Source organism: Paroedura picta, chromosome 7 (genome assembly GCF_049243985.1).
Source record: "Paroedura picta isolate Pp20150507F chromosome 7, Ppicta_v3.0, whole genome shotgun sequence".
Classification (NCBI taxonomy): domain Eukaryota; kingdom Metazoa; phylum Chordata; class Lepidosauria; order Squamata; family Gekkonidae; genus Paroedura; species Paroedura picta.
In genome coordinates this window covers 77,909,367-77,923,956 of record NC_135375.1, presented here as the reverse complement: position 1 = coordinate 77,923,956, position 14,590 = coordinate 77,909,367, and positions in this window count along the sequence as shown.

The window sequence follows — 14,590 nt, the reverse complement described above, 5'->3', positions numbered from 1 at the left end:
TGCTTATCTCCATGAGACATCTTACCAAATTAACAAAAACATTGCTCACTTTAAAGAAGAACTTTACTTGGGTGTATTTGTGTCTGGTTGGGAGACAGGATCTAGTTCGTAAGAATTAAGGTGGTCAAATCTAGCATATTGTTTTTGTCTTTGACAAAAGAAAATATATTTACAGTCTTTCATTTCTTAGGAATTTTCTGATTTAGCACATGAGTAGAGTTTCATTGACATGTGATGTTTAGGAGGCATAAACATATGACCAAGTTCCCCAAATCCTTCATTATACATAGACCAGGGATCACTCTTCTTTTCTAGATGTACCTTTTCAACTGGTCAGGGATCACATCTTTTTACTAGAAACTGGAAATGGTAGAGGACAGGAAGGCCAGGAAGATCATTGTAGGGTCGTGATGGGTCAGACACGACTTCACAACTAACAACAACAACAACAATTTAAAAAAAAAACTTAAATGAATATTCCCCTTGATCCTCTTACTCTCTTAGCCTCCTTCCCAGTCCACAGTGAATGTTTAACTGTCTCTTCTTCAGCTGTTGGTTCCCAACCGTGATTCCGTACCTGACTCTCTCAACAGGATTCTGTTCAAATAGCATGTGATTCAAAGTTTCTCAGACTCTGTTAAGAATTGTGACGATCTGTCACAATAGTATATAGGGCTGCTTTAAATAACCTTTAAAATTGTCAATTGATCCACAATATGATGGCCAGCTTTTTAACAGGGACTTGCCATAGTGATAATTTTCCTTTAAATACTTGAAGATTTTTCAATTTATAGCCAAAATTCAAGTTTTGGGTGCTAATCTGGGACCAGGAGGGCCGAAGGACTGTCTCTGACCACATGTGTGGGCCCACCAGTAAAATCATCTTTTGGGGGCTCTTCTCCAGGATTCACCACTGTTATAAATTAGGCTAGTGTCAAGTGAAGTACAAGCCCTTCATATGTGATATTGTCCAACCTAAGGATTCAATTAGGCAGCTGTGTCGGTCTACTATAGAAGAACTAGATTAGAGTCCAGTAGCACCTTAAAAGACGAACAAGATGTCCAAGATATATCCTGAGGCAGTGGTCCCCAACCTTTATTAGGCTGGGGACCGGCAGGGCATTGGGCCGCGCCCGCGGGGACCGCGCCCGCGCGGGCCACACACATGCATCGAGCCGCGCCCGCGAGCCACGCCCGCTGATCGGGCCGCACCCACGGGCCGCGCCCGCGGATCGGGCCGCACCTGCGCCCCGCGCCCGCGCGGCCCAAGAAGCTTCCCGGGCCGCAAGCTTGCGGCCTGGGAAGTTTTTTACTGTGGGGGGGGCGGGGAGAGGGAGCCGCAGCCCGGCGCCATGGACTTTGCGGCCCGGCGCCGGGCCGTGGCCCGCAGGTTGGGGACCACTGTCCTGAGGGATACAATTTGCCAGGCATATTGAGAGGAAGCTCAGCTTCCATGGTGCTATCAGTGCCTCAGGGGCTTGCTTCAGTCTGTTGGATGGGGAATAAACTCTGTATGCCAATGGTCCCCAACATTTTTATCACCGGGGACCGGTCAACGCTTGACAATTTTACTAAGGCCCGGGGGGGGGGAGTAGTCTTTTGCCAAGGGATGCCACCGCCTGAGCTCCTGCTCCACTTGCTTTCCCGCTGGTGCCCCTGACTTCCTGCCACCTGCTGGGGGGGGGGGGTTCCAGCAGCAGCTGCACAGTGCCACATCAAGGTGGAGCCCCAGCTATGGCGGCCGCTGGAGAGCACCAAAGGTGAGCCGGGGACAGAGTGGCATCTCAGGCCTGAGGCAGCAGCCAGGGAGGAGGATGAAGAAGAGCCATGACCCGGTACCGACTTATCTTCGGACTGGTACCGGTCATCGAACCGGGAGTTGGGGACCGCTGCTGTATGCTATGCAAAATTGGTGTGGTGAGCCACTGTTTGCCAAGCACTGTTCAGCTCTAGACTGTTGTTTGGTTTTAATGTACTATAAGTGGGTGCCCCTTTGGTGGCAGAAAGACAGGGCATACATTTTTCAAATGAATGAATAATAAATATGATACACCAGGTGGTGATGCTTATTCATTAGCAAGTCCCCGTTTGTTGCTTGAAATGCTGATCTTTCCTTCTGAAGGTCTGCTACTATTTCACAGGCCCAGACCTGCGCCAGTTTAAAATTGGAAAACTTGGATTACTTATTTGTGAGTCACTCTGGAAAGAAGGAGGGCCTCCATCAGCCTGAAACCTTTCACAGTCTGTGATTCAACTCCAATCCAGGATCAAGTCCAGATACAGCGGCTGGGAACAAGCCACATCAGGCTGTTTCAGGACAATTAGTGGACTGATTTCAGGTTACATTCATGAGAGAGCGATATTAACTACTTTTTGTCATTATCAGACATAGAAGTGAAGCACTGAACAGAAAATAGGGCAGAAAAGACCTAAAACAATAATTAGGCGTTAAGTGGCCTTGTTTTTATCCTCATTTTTAGTAAGCTCCTTGATAGCCCTAAATGTTTTGACGTGTGGTGAGTGGCTGGATTGTCAAAATTTGCCAGGTATTTAAAGTGGCATCTGGTTATCTTTCCTAATCCCGTATCCCCTAATCTCTTATTAACCATCTGTGGTAAAGAAAAGCCTTTGTTTATTTGTCAGAATACTTATGCTCCATCTTTCCCAACATCTAAGGGTGGATCAAGATGGCTTATCAATGTGGGTATCAACATTACTGCACAAACTAATTGGAAATCGCCCTAGATATGCACGTACACAAAATGTGAAACTGCCTGATATTGAATCCGACCATTGTTCATCAAGGTCAGTACTGTCTACTCAGACTCAGGGGCCCACACTCAGGGGCCCACACAGAGATCTTTCACAATACACGCAGGCTAATCCTTTTAGCTAGTCCTGCTGGGGATTGAACCTGGGACATTCTGCATACCAGCCTCCCCCAATAAGTCCATTTGCACAGCAGACAGTCAACTGGGCAAATTTTGTGCTATTTTCCTTTAAAGTCTTTATTTCTATATAATTTCTATTAAATAGTATCAAAATGGGAACTCCCATGTTCTCTTGTGCTGGCAAATGTGCCAAATTTCTAGCACTTTTGGTTTTGTTATGCCATCATAGAGATGTTGTATTTTACAAATACAACAATGTTGTATTTTAATGTTTACTGTTCCAAGTTTTATCTTGTATTTGTTTTGACTTTGTTCGAGGCCTTTGGTCAGTGTCTGTGTATGTTAAGTGCCATCAAGTTGCTTCCAACCCTGTGCATGAATGTCCTCCCAAACATTTGGTCAGAGGATAGGGATGCCAACCTCCTGATGGGACCTGGGGATCACTCAGAATTACAGCTCGTTGGCAGACTACAGAGATAACTTCCCATGGAGAAAATAGATTATCTGGAGGGTGGACTCTGCGGCTTTGTACCCCACTGAGTTTCCTGTCCTCCTCACACTTCATCCCCAAATCTCCAGGAGTTTCCCAACCTGGCAATCCTATCAGAGAATAAGAAAAGTATAATAATAAAAGTAAAGAACACACAGGAATACCATACCTAATTCTGGTCTGAAATCTATGTATCAACTAGTGAATATGTATGATACATATCACCATAAATATACATTTAAAGGAAGTGAAGGCCTAACCACCTAAACGTTTTGGAGTGTATTTCTATACCGCCCTCCCCGAAGGCTCAGGGCGGTTTACATAAAACAACGAAATAGTATAGGTAACATTATTCAAGGTGGTAACAACAACAATAACATTTACATAATAATAATAATAATAATAACAGCAACATTAAAGGAAGGTGAAACTGCCAGAGCCTTAGCTCAACTCATACTGAGACCCAGAGGTTGGGTGGATTTGTTCACAGTCATGGTAGGAGGGGAGGGCTTGGGGGCTTGTTGCACAGACATAGCCCCCAAGTTACCAAATGGTAACACCTGTAGGTGCATGTCTCAGACATAAACCAAACCATGAATCACAAAGATAAAAGGGTGTATGGATCTTTGCATACGCAGAATACAATTAGTTCTCATCTTAGATGAGCATCAAGCTCATTATACAAGTATTGCTCCTTTAACAACAAAAACAGAGCAATGGGGATAAGTGATCCCCATTTTTTTACAAACAGGTTTAATAGGATGGCCACTTAAAAGAACTCTAAAAGACATGGATTTCAAGCCAAACCAAGGTGGTCTTGAAATCTGGTGGTATTCCAAGGGAAAGGCATGGGGATATGTTTGCTTGTCCCTGGGTCTTCTCCTGTTCACAACTAATTAGAAATAGATTGCAAATGTTTTTGAGCATAGCTGATGAATCAAAGGCACACAAGTGACCAGCACACAACAGCTGTCATTGCTATAATTGAATTACTGTTCCACTGTATTGTTCCAAGCCCACGGCTCTGCGTGGCATTAGAGACTGTGAGTGAGTATTGTATTTCTGTCACTTGTGACATATTACATAAAAAGTGCTTTCTTTGAGTTGCCGCTCAAATCCATTTCCGGCCCCAGTGGCAGAGGCTTCAGAACGAGAACAAAAGAGGTTCGTTTTCAGGGACAATGAATGTTTTATTCTCAGTCGGATCCTTTTATTTGAGGTAGACCCACCTTAGGGAGGAGCAGCAACAAAAGTCTTGGAAGAATTGTACCATGAACATTGAGGCGGCTTCAAATTCAGCCATCAGAAAGGGACGCATGCTGTAATCTGAACAGAAGTCTAAGGACTACAAAAGTCTCACACCTACTGAACTGATTATACACAAGCAGGGGCACTCTGTTTCCTGGGCAATTTGTTCCCTTACCCATATGAATAATATCTGGCTTGTGCAGATATTATACCAAGTGTGTGTGTGAGAGTGAGATTGAAACTATCTCCCAGGATACTTGACTTAATTTGCCTCAGGAGTCTTGCCTGTTTGCTGTGCTTCAGTGAGAGAGATGGCAATCACAGCAAGTTTCACATCTCAGAAATGCAGTTAAAGGGGAATGTAGATTACATCGATCTACGGGATATTTTTTACCTTAACTTGATCATCAACCATACAGTTCTGAGACCACAGTCCTCACTAAATTTTAGCTATATTTCACCAACTACTAGAAATACGAGTTTCTTGTAAATAAAATGAGTATCATTGGAAAAACAAGGGACCTCTGTTTCCAGAAGAAGTTTACTTTTGGTGGGGGCAACAGTGGGGGGGGGGTGTCCTTGATCATCCAGTTGGCATCCCTAACTGTATCCTGAAAGTGTGCATTTTGGCTGGTTCCAAACTACCCATGTTGTGCAGTGGTAAAAGTCATGTTGGCTCAAGACATGGCGCACCGCTCCTTGCCCTTTTGGATTTACTTTCTGCCCAAACACTTGAATTTCCTAATTGGTGCCAGTTGACTTGTTATAAATCTCTGTCTTGCTTTTCCTTTCACAATATGTGTCTTCTTGCCTCCCAGCTTAATTGAGGTTATATGCTTAAAGTTTGAGCATTCAAAGTTTGCGGTTCAGTGAGTACATAATGGGTTCTGAGTCTTGACCACTTGGTATTATTTTACTTACAATTTGCTATCCTCTCTGCCTGGGGATTCCCCTCAATAAACATATCCAGGTCTGAGAGTCCCATCCAGTTTTGTAATGGATTTCCTCCTAGCCATAGGTCTCTGATTACTGGTGTGAAGGTCATCTTGGTAGAACTGATAAGTATTTAATCTGCCAAAGATTAAAACCCAACTAGCAGCTCCTAGTCAAGGAAAGAGGGGTAGCAGATGGATCGTTGTTACCTTACACTTTGCTATTTGGCACGTTGGAGGGTGGGCAATAGTTATTTAGAGAAATTTCTTTGGTATAGTTGTGTTCTGACCAAATACAGAAATACACCACAGCCAAATCTGAACAAGTCATCAACAGTAAAATACTATGCCCAGTGGAATCTGCAATCTCTTTTTTAGATTGAGGTACCAACAGCCAGGTGGAGACCAGAGTTCTTCAAGAACGACAGCTACTCTCCTGACTACAGAAATCCATTTCCCTGGATGATACGACAGCTTTGGAGGGCAGACTCTATGGTACATGATAGATTCTAGGTGAAATCCCTCCCCAAATTTCCCTCCTGAGGCAACATCCCACATTCCCAGAATTTCCTTGGCCAGAGTCGGTAACCTATTTCAGATTGATGAAACAAAATGTTGTTATTAGGAAAACTTATTTTAAGTTGCCAGTTAAACCCATACATGTAACCTGTCACTAGACTTGACTGCTCTATCAGAAGTCTGCAGAGTAGCAAATGTTATACCAGAGGAGAACCAGAAAATTACTGGCCAACCACCTAAAGTCTGTCCCAGAGAAATTAGCAGAAACTATAATCAAAAATAGAATTATTAGGAACACAGGAAAAACCAGCATGGCTTTTGCAAAGGGAAGGCCTGTCTTTCTAACCTTTTGAAAAGGTGAACAAGCATGTATATAATAGTGATCTGGGGCAGTGGTCCCCAACCTTTATATCACCGGGGACCACTCAACGCTTGACAATTTTACTGAGGCCCGGTGGGGGGGGGTAGTTTACTCCTCTACTCTCAACCATTGTCCTAACCCTCTCTGATTGCTATGTTAATGTTTAAACATCCCTTCAAAATAAGATACAGACACGCCACAACAATGAACATAAGGAACATTTTATTTTCATGGAAATTTTAACTCATGACAATGACAAATCAATGGGAACCCTGAGCTTGTTTCTCTGCAACGAGATAGTCCCATCTGGGAGTGATGGGAGACAATGACACCCGAAGTGTGTTGTAAAGGGCCGGGGGGGATGAAGTAAAGGGCCAGGGGGGGGGGGAGAAGGCGTCCTTCACGGCCCACCTCCAAGTAGTCAATGGCCCACATGTGGTCCGCGGCCCACAGGTTGAGGATCGCTACCCTAGGGCAATGGTCCCCAATCTTTTTATCACCGGAGACCGGTCAACGCTTGACAATTTTACTGGGGTAGTCTTTTGCTGAGGAATGTTGCCATTGCCGCCTGAGCCCCTTCTCCGCTTGCTTTCCCGCTGGTGCCCCTGACTTCCCACCACACACTGGGGGGCGCTGCCAGCAGCACCTTCGCAGTGCCCCACTGAGGGGAAGCCCCAGCCATGGCGGCTGCCGGAGAGCACCAAAGGTGAGCCGGAGGCAGAGTGGCAGGGCAGCCCCTGAGGCAGCAGCTGGGGAGGAGGACAAGGAGGAGCCGCGGCCCGGTACTGACTGATCCATGGACCAGGACCAGTCCCCGGACCGGGGATTGGGGACCACTGATCTGGGGGACATTATATACTTTGGCTGTCAAAAGACCTTTCTAAGGTACCTCACCAAAGACTCATAAGTAAGCTCAGCAGTTAGGGGATAAGAGAATTAGCTCATGTGTAGTGTCTAGGCTTCTTGTAGGTGGTACAGAATTACTCAGAAAACCAAGGATGATGCATGAGGATCTCCATAAATTAGGTGAGTGGACAATAGTGTAGCAGATGAAGTTAAATATTGTTAAGTTTAAGGAACAAAAAGAAAATCCCAGCTTTCAGGTATAGACTATTGGGGTCTGAATGTGCTGAGACTGAGAAGATTTTAGGATTGTAGTTGATAGCTCAGTGAAATCCATCTTATACTTTCCGTACTTTTGATCTTAATAAAATGCCAGTAAATTTTCCTGTCAGGTGGTAACTCTCTTCTCTATTATCTGACCAGCTGTAATAATAAAAAGATGATCCATTTCAGCTGCTCTAGCAAAACGAACAAAAGCAACAAATGCTCACCTTCATCTCTTCTGCTTTTCTGTGTGGATGTTTGCAGGCTTGCTTTTTGGTCCTTCCAGCAAGATGTTGCATTGTGGATTTCAGAAGGAGTAATACTTGGTATATATTTTCACATCTAATAAAGATGTCATGAGAGAGTGGGCTATTTTACAAGTCAATTTAGCTCATTTGGCCCCATGGATGATGGGGTGGTTTGAGGCTCAAGGTTTGGTGCATTCAAGTGTACATGGATCTTATGCTTAATTACAACATTTACAATGGGTACCATCCAAAGGGTCCATTCAGCTTATAATGAATCCTTCCTCCAATGCAAGGAGCCTTCTTCTGATGTAAGGTGCCTTCCTTTGGTGGAAGAAGTATGTTTTACCACTAGAAGAAGACTCAGTGTTCCCAAAGAATGCTCTACCGTTAGACTCATGTTGCTTTGAAACCAATATGTCCCTATGACCCATTTAGTACTCAGCTGTTAAATGTTCAGACTCAGACCTATTATACATGCACAGTTTACTTTCAATTTCCATTGAAGTTAAGTTGTTCAGGCTTTACTTGGAAAGCTGGCAAAGGAAGCTCTGAAGGGAGGAAAATTACTGAAGAAGAAAAAGAAACCCCATGGATACGCATGGTGAAAGCAAGGGGAAACACCTGTGCATAAAAGACCTTAGTGAGTTATATGGTTCTATCTGTGAAACATCCCTTGATGGTGTCATTGGATGACAAACTTGCACGGGTGATAAACAACCACGGAAGCATCACTGGATTGTGAAAACAGCTACTAGCCTCCTGGCAGGGAACCAGACTTTATTTTAAGAAGCTCCAAATCCCTGTCTCAAGGCTATAGTTCTCAATCCTTTCTTCACCATAGTATATGTGCTTTGGACGTTTGTAGTCTGTAGTCAATTGACCCTTTTCACCTCCAACTGAAATTCTGTCAGATTTTCAGAAGATAGCAGAAAGCAGACTCTCTTATCACCTGCTGTTGGCTAGCCATGAGCAAGACAACTGGACTCTGTAATCCTTGTAAGGCTGGGTTACAGGCCTGGGATTTGCTTGAGACACACAAACAAACAAACAATTGTCATCAAGATGACAATGTTTTGCAAGGAATTGGCTTTTGATGAAAGCTAATGCATTTTGCACCCTCTCTTTCATCTCCTGATCTCAACAGAATTGTGTTGTCCTTTTGTAGCCAGAAATCACAGAATAGTAGAATCTGTCCCTCCTGACTTCTCTCTCCATCTTGGTTCTACAGTGACTCCTTATAGGCAGTGGATTGTTGGCACTGGTTACATGTGCACCAGTTTTGCGTTAGCACTCACTGTCTTTTCAGTTTTGGGTGTTTTGGTACATGATTTTCTGGAAATTGTCAACAGTGACTTCAGGGATGACTGGATAAGACAGAAGAATGCAAAGGAATTCCAGTTCTGTATTTTATGAGTTCTTTCTGTGCTCTGCAGCACACCAACTAACTGCCCATGTTGCCTTTGTGTTGCTTTGTATGTGAGGGAACCCATGGTCAAATTTGTTCCTCTCTCTCATGGATCAGGCAGCTGTGGGAAGTGGTTTCCATACTATAATAGCAACATACAAATAATCCTTTGATCATTATGTTGTGCAATATTGTTTCATCTGTCTTGGCTGTGCACATACAGTTTTTCAGAGGTATGAAGTCAGTGTACTCCCCTCCCCCCATCCCCCCCCCCATAAACCATGAAGCATCCCTTCATTTTGAGATGTAATGATAGTCAATAGCTACTTTTGATGGCTATCTCAATATATATATAATAATAGCACAGTCTGTGATGTACAGAAGATGCACTCATCTGAAGTACATATTAAAATGTGTGTAGTTAATGCACTTGAATGGTTGATGAATATGATACACACATTTTGTAGTTCTCTTAGGAGCTGTAAATTAAAAACTGAAGATTCTGTATATTGAAAAAACCCCTCATCTGTGTCTTTCCAGTCTTGGTTTGGATAAACGCCCAGGTTCTCGGATGCATAGCCAAACATACCAAGCCAAATCAATCTCTCTGGTATAAAGTCTTTTGACCTTATGTGTGTTACATCATCAATCAGTTTGGAGCCTGGAGCCTGCAGATTTTTATAGAAAGCTCCCCTGGGTATAAATGGCCCTTTAAAAACTTCCTATATTGGTATGGTTGTGCAGTGTGGGGAACTGTTTCCCCTTGTATGATGTTAAGCCAGTGTCTGGCTTTAGCTGACTTATAAGAAGTGTGCAAAACCGGGTAGAGGGAGGGACAGAAAGAGACCAAAGGAAAAAGACATTGACTTATTTGTTATTTGACTAACTAGATTCAAAGCCCATTCTTAAGAATGGGCTTTGAAAGGTCCCCCACCCCTTAAGGGGGTGGGTGGGCACCTCTCCCCCACCGTAGGAGGCCCCCCGTAGGGCCGGCAGCTTTCTCGCTCGTGTGAGAGAACTGAAGGGCCTAAATGGAGCGTCCAGCCCCCCTCCCCCCACGGTGGTGCCACCACGCGAGGCTCCCTTTGGACCCAGCATCTCTTGCCACAGCGAGAGAGCTCCCAGGCCTAAAGGGAGCCTGGCATGGCAGTGCTGGTCGGCTGAGCCCTTGGTGGGCGGGAGAGGCTGTGGGCAGTTGGGACAGTTGGGGTGAGGGCAGTGGGCGTGGGCGGTCGGGGCGATTGGGCCCTCACCCAGACTGGCCATGCCCACTCTCTGCCCACAAAGGGCTTAGCCTTTTATATAAACAGTGAATGCTGTTTAAAGATAGGAAATGGATCTTTTGATTGATTATGGGTTCATCAAAATAATCTGGAAAGGGCTCAATGAACACTGAAAAGGACCCAATGAATATTATAGGCCGAGGAGGATCAGTACTAGCTAATGCATATATTGCTCTATTTGTGCTTTTCTTCATACACACTTGCATTAAGTTCCTAATCCTTACAGCTGCTAAGTAGGCCTAATGTGTATTTTAGTACTATGAGAAGTGCTTGAGGGAGCAATCATTTTACACCCTTGTAAGCATATAATTTCTGTTATTGATTTCAGTATTATTGTGGAGCCTAAGTAAAGCTTCTGGATTGTATGTATTGCTCATTGCTCTTAAAATGAAGCCAGGTATACATTTATACAAATTACATGCCTTAGGAAGGTGGAAGAATATGTTTCTGAAATCTTAGGCTCAAACTATATGCAATGGTGCTGGGCCTAGTTGTTTAAACTAGGGCAAGCCCTAATCTTGCATCAGGTAGTCTGTGTCTATGCATCTACTTAGAAGTTAGAGCAAAAGGAGAATATAGGTGAATGCCCCACTCCATGCCTGCAGCTCCCCATAACCTTTTATTGTACCTTTTCTCCTCTCTCATTTCCTGTATCAAAGCCAGGGAAAAGTGTCCCTGAGGGAAAGGCCATAGAGAAGTCAGAGAGCCAAGGGCGAGGGAGGAGGGCCTTTGACACCCTTCCCATTTAAGCACCTTTCTGGCATATAAAATCAACATTTAAAATTTTTCCAGGAGTAGTGTACATATAAGTTCAAAATGGGTCTACTGCAGTCATGGATCGTTTTAAGCCTTAAAACCACAGAGTCAGTTGTCATTTTGCCATATCAATCAGCCAAGGCATGAGCAAAACCACTTTTGAGTATGGAGACTTTGGGTCACAGATTTTCCAGCAGGCCAAGTGGAAGATCTAGTCATTAAGCTTCAATTCCATTCAAGGTGGTCCTCCAAAAACATAGCTGCTGACCCCATTCCTACTTTGTATCTGTGGGCTGTAGTACATATGTGATCACCAGACGCTGTTGCCACTCAAGCCGATGTTTAATGTTTTTGTTGTAAGATCAGATTTATTTTTGCAACTTACCCAACACAATCCTTTCTTGCATAGTGCTTAAAGTGGAAAATATCAGTAGCCCTTATGAGGATAGCTGTGGATAGTGATGACAGCAAAATGGGCCAGAGAGAGAGAGAGAGAGGGAGAAAAAAGGAAAATAGGGGAAGTGAATTATTCAGTTCAGACTGTCTATAAGGCAACCAGCTAGATAGAGGCAGATAACGCCACTTACCAAACTGATACTTCATAAGCACATAATTTATTCACAAAAATGTTAGAATTCTTCTGAGCTGAACAAAGCAAACTCTATGGATTTTTTTTGGGGGGGGGAAGTGAGCTGTGATGTTTGACTTTTCATTGGTATCTGAAAAAATATTCAACGTTCTTGAATCTTGGATGTCGCAAGAAAGTCAACAATGCCAAAGAATGCATGTTTGGCTGTCAATGTGGCACAATGGTCAGTTGGTACAAAATTATTTGGGGGCATTCCACGTGTGTGTTCAATATATGTATTTCAAAATAGCTATTGCTTAAAAAAATTATGAAGCATATGACTATATTTAATTTAACAACATTTTTTAGTGTGGACTGCCAGGAACCACTGTAGAGAAAGAGAAAACTTCCATCTAACCCTCAGACTAAATGTCTAGTTAAATACATACTTCTTGTCTTCATTAATTTATTAATAATTTACTGTTTTTAAAAATATATGTTTTAAGCACTTATAGTTCCAGGACTGGGAGGACAATGCACTCCTAACTTGAATTTAGCTTACCTACTTTCAGAGACTCACAGCATGCAATGATTATTCTGTATCAAATATTTGCCTGCAAAATATTTCAAACAAAGATTGAAATGGGCTCAAGGTAGAAGAACTCCAAAAACACTATTCCTTTTCACTACCCTTCTAAAATGGCTGTTAGTCTTCTCTGCCATTACCCCAGCAATCAGGGATCACATAGTGAGAAAGATGACAATAAAAGGTGGAATAGGTTTTGCCCTATGGCTCCATCATCAAGGGCAGAGGAGGCAACATCAGCCTCACTGAGAGGAGGGACTTATTTAATGCCTCTTGATTTCGTCAGGTGTGCTGCAGTGGCCAATTAACCCCCTTGCAGAGCTGCATGGGAAATAACACCTGGCAATTTAACAATGCTAATCTTGTGGCCTCTGCCTGTCCCCCTCCCATAGACAAGCCCTTTTGTAAAGTGGTGTCTCCTCTCAAATGCTGAAGGGTCTGTCAGTTTTCACATGCAGTGAAAGATTTCATGAAAAGACCTCCCTCCTCATTATGGCTGAGCTCTACTAACAATGTTTTAGCGCGTCCAGAACAGCTAGTAGAGAAAATCAAGTGCAAGAATGGTCAGTTCCTTTCCACATTAGATTAAATGCAGCCACCAGAAGCCAGTAAGTCTTCCAATGCTCGCAAAAGATGGTTGCCATATAACCTTGGCAGGTCATGTTCACATGGCACAATGACAATGAGATGTTCAGCTGTGCAGGTGCAATACTGCAATGCGGGTATAAAGAAAAATCAAGTGTACACTTTACTTGAGAAACAACAACTTGAATGCACATTCACTGTAATTTTTCAGCCAGGCTACTGAGTCAGACAGCTGGTTGATCAAAACTATCCTTATGTCTCAGACAGAGCTCTTTCACATCACCTACCACTGGAGACGCTCGATCCTCCTGCATGAGAAGTAGATGGTCTGCTACTGAGCCACATTAAGAAGGTGGACCCCAGTTTTACTCATTTACACCCCACCCGTTCTCCTCTGTTTTATCTCCTAGTGAACTTCAGTGATCGAGTGGGGATTTGAACCTGGGTCTTTCCAGATCCTAGTCAGCTACTAACCACTACCTTCACACTGGCTCACAGGAGGGCATTCTTGAGATGGCAAACTTGATGCACCTAAGAAATCATAATGAGACATGAGGATGGTCTCATAGGTATGTTGTGTCCTAGCCACTGGAAGGAATATATGAGCACCGTTAGGAGAAGAGTTGTAGCACAATAGTAGAGCATGTCCCTTGCATGCAGCAGGTAGTCGTGGGCATCTCTAGTTAAAACAGTCCAGCAGGGCATGATGTGAAAGAACCTGGAGAGCTTCATCATGTCAGAGAAGACAATATGACCTTGATAGATCCAGTCAGCCAGGCAGTTCCATATGTACACAGTATGCGAGTGCCGTGGACACCAAAGAGAAAGCACGACAGAAGGGCAATCACAGCCAGAATCTGTAACAGCAATGTTTATGATGGGGCAATGTGTAATTAAAAAAACAACAACAACTTTATTCTGTGTTAGAACAAGATTTGCCATTTTGTTACTTTCTTCTTTTTAAAATTAAGATTTAAAGATACAAGAATGATAGTGGCATGGTATTTGCAAGGTTGGTAAGTACCAACTGGGTTACTTACTACTGGGCTGCGTTGACTTTAAGTACAATTGACTTTAAATTCAGTGCCGGCATCCGTTGTGACCCCTGCATGGGTATTTTAGTATATTTATCATATTTCATCATGCTCTTAGAATGAGAAATTAATAATTGGTGCTATATCACAGTTATTTCTTTGCTACAATGCAAAGTTGCATTTCTTCCATATGAAAATGGATGCAAATATTTTAATGGGATTGTTCATATCCTTCTACTAAATCCTTCCACCCAACTGATTTGCAAATTATTTGCAAAGAGTGGATTTGGTTTGATTCCAGAAAGGCTTCAGCTGCTTGCTGTACTGCCATCTTGTGGTAGTTTTACAGAGCTGTTTCTGCATTAAAAAAACATACAGGGGCCAGGAAACACATGTAGGCATGCGTACTTCGGTTCTGTGTATATGAACCAATGAATGCAACAGCTAAATTGTTTTTTCAGAAGATTCTTTTGCTACATGTATTATTCATGCATGGAGGTGCATGGATAACATCAATTTCACAGGAATATAACAAGCACTGGAGAAAAATGCCAGCTTAAACAAATCACGGAATGCT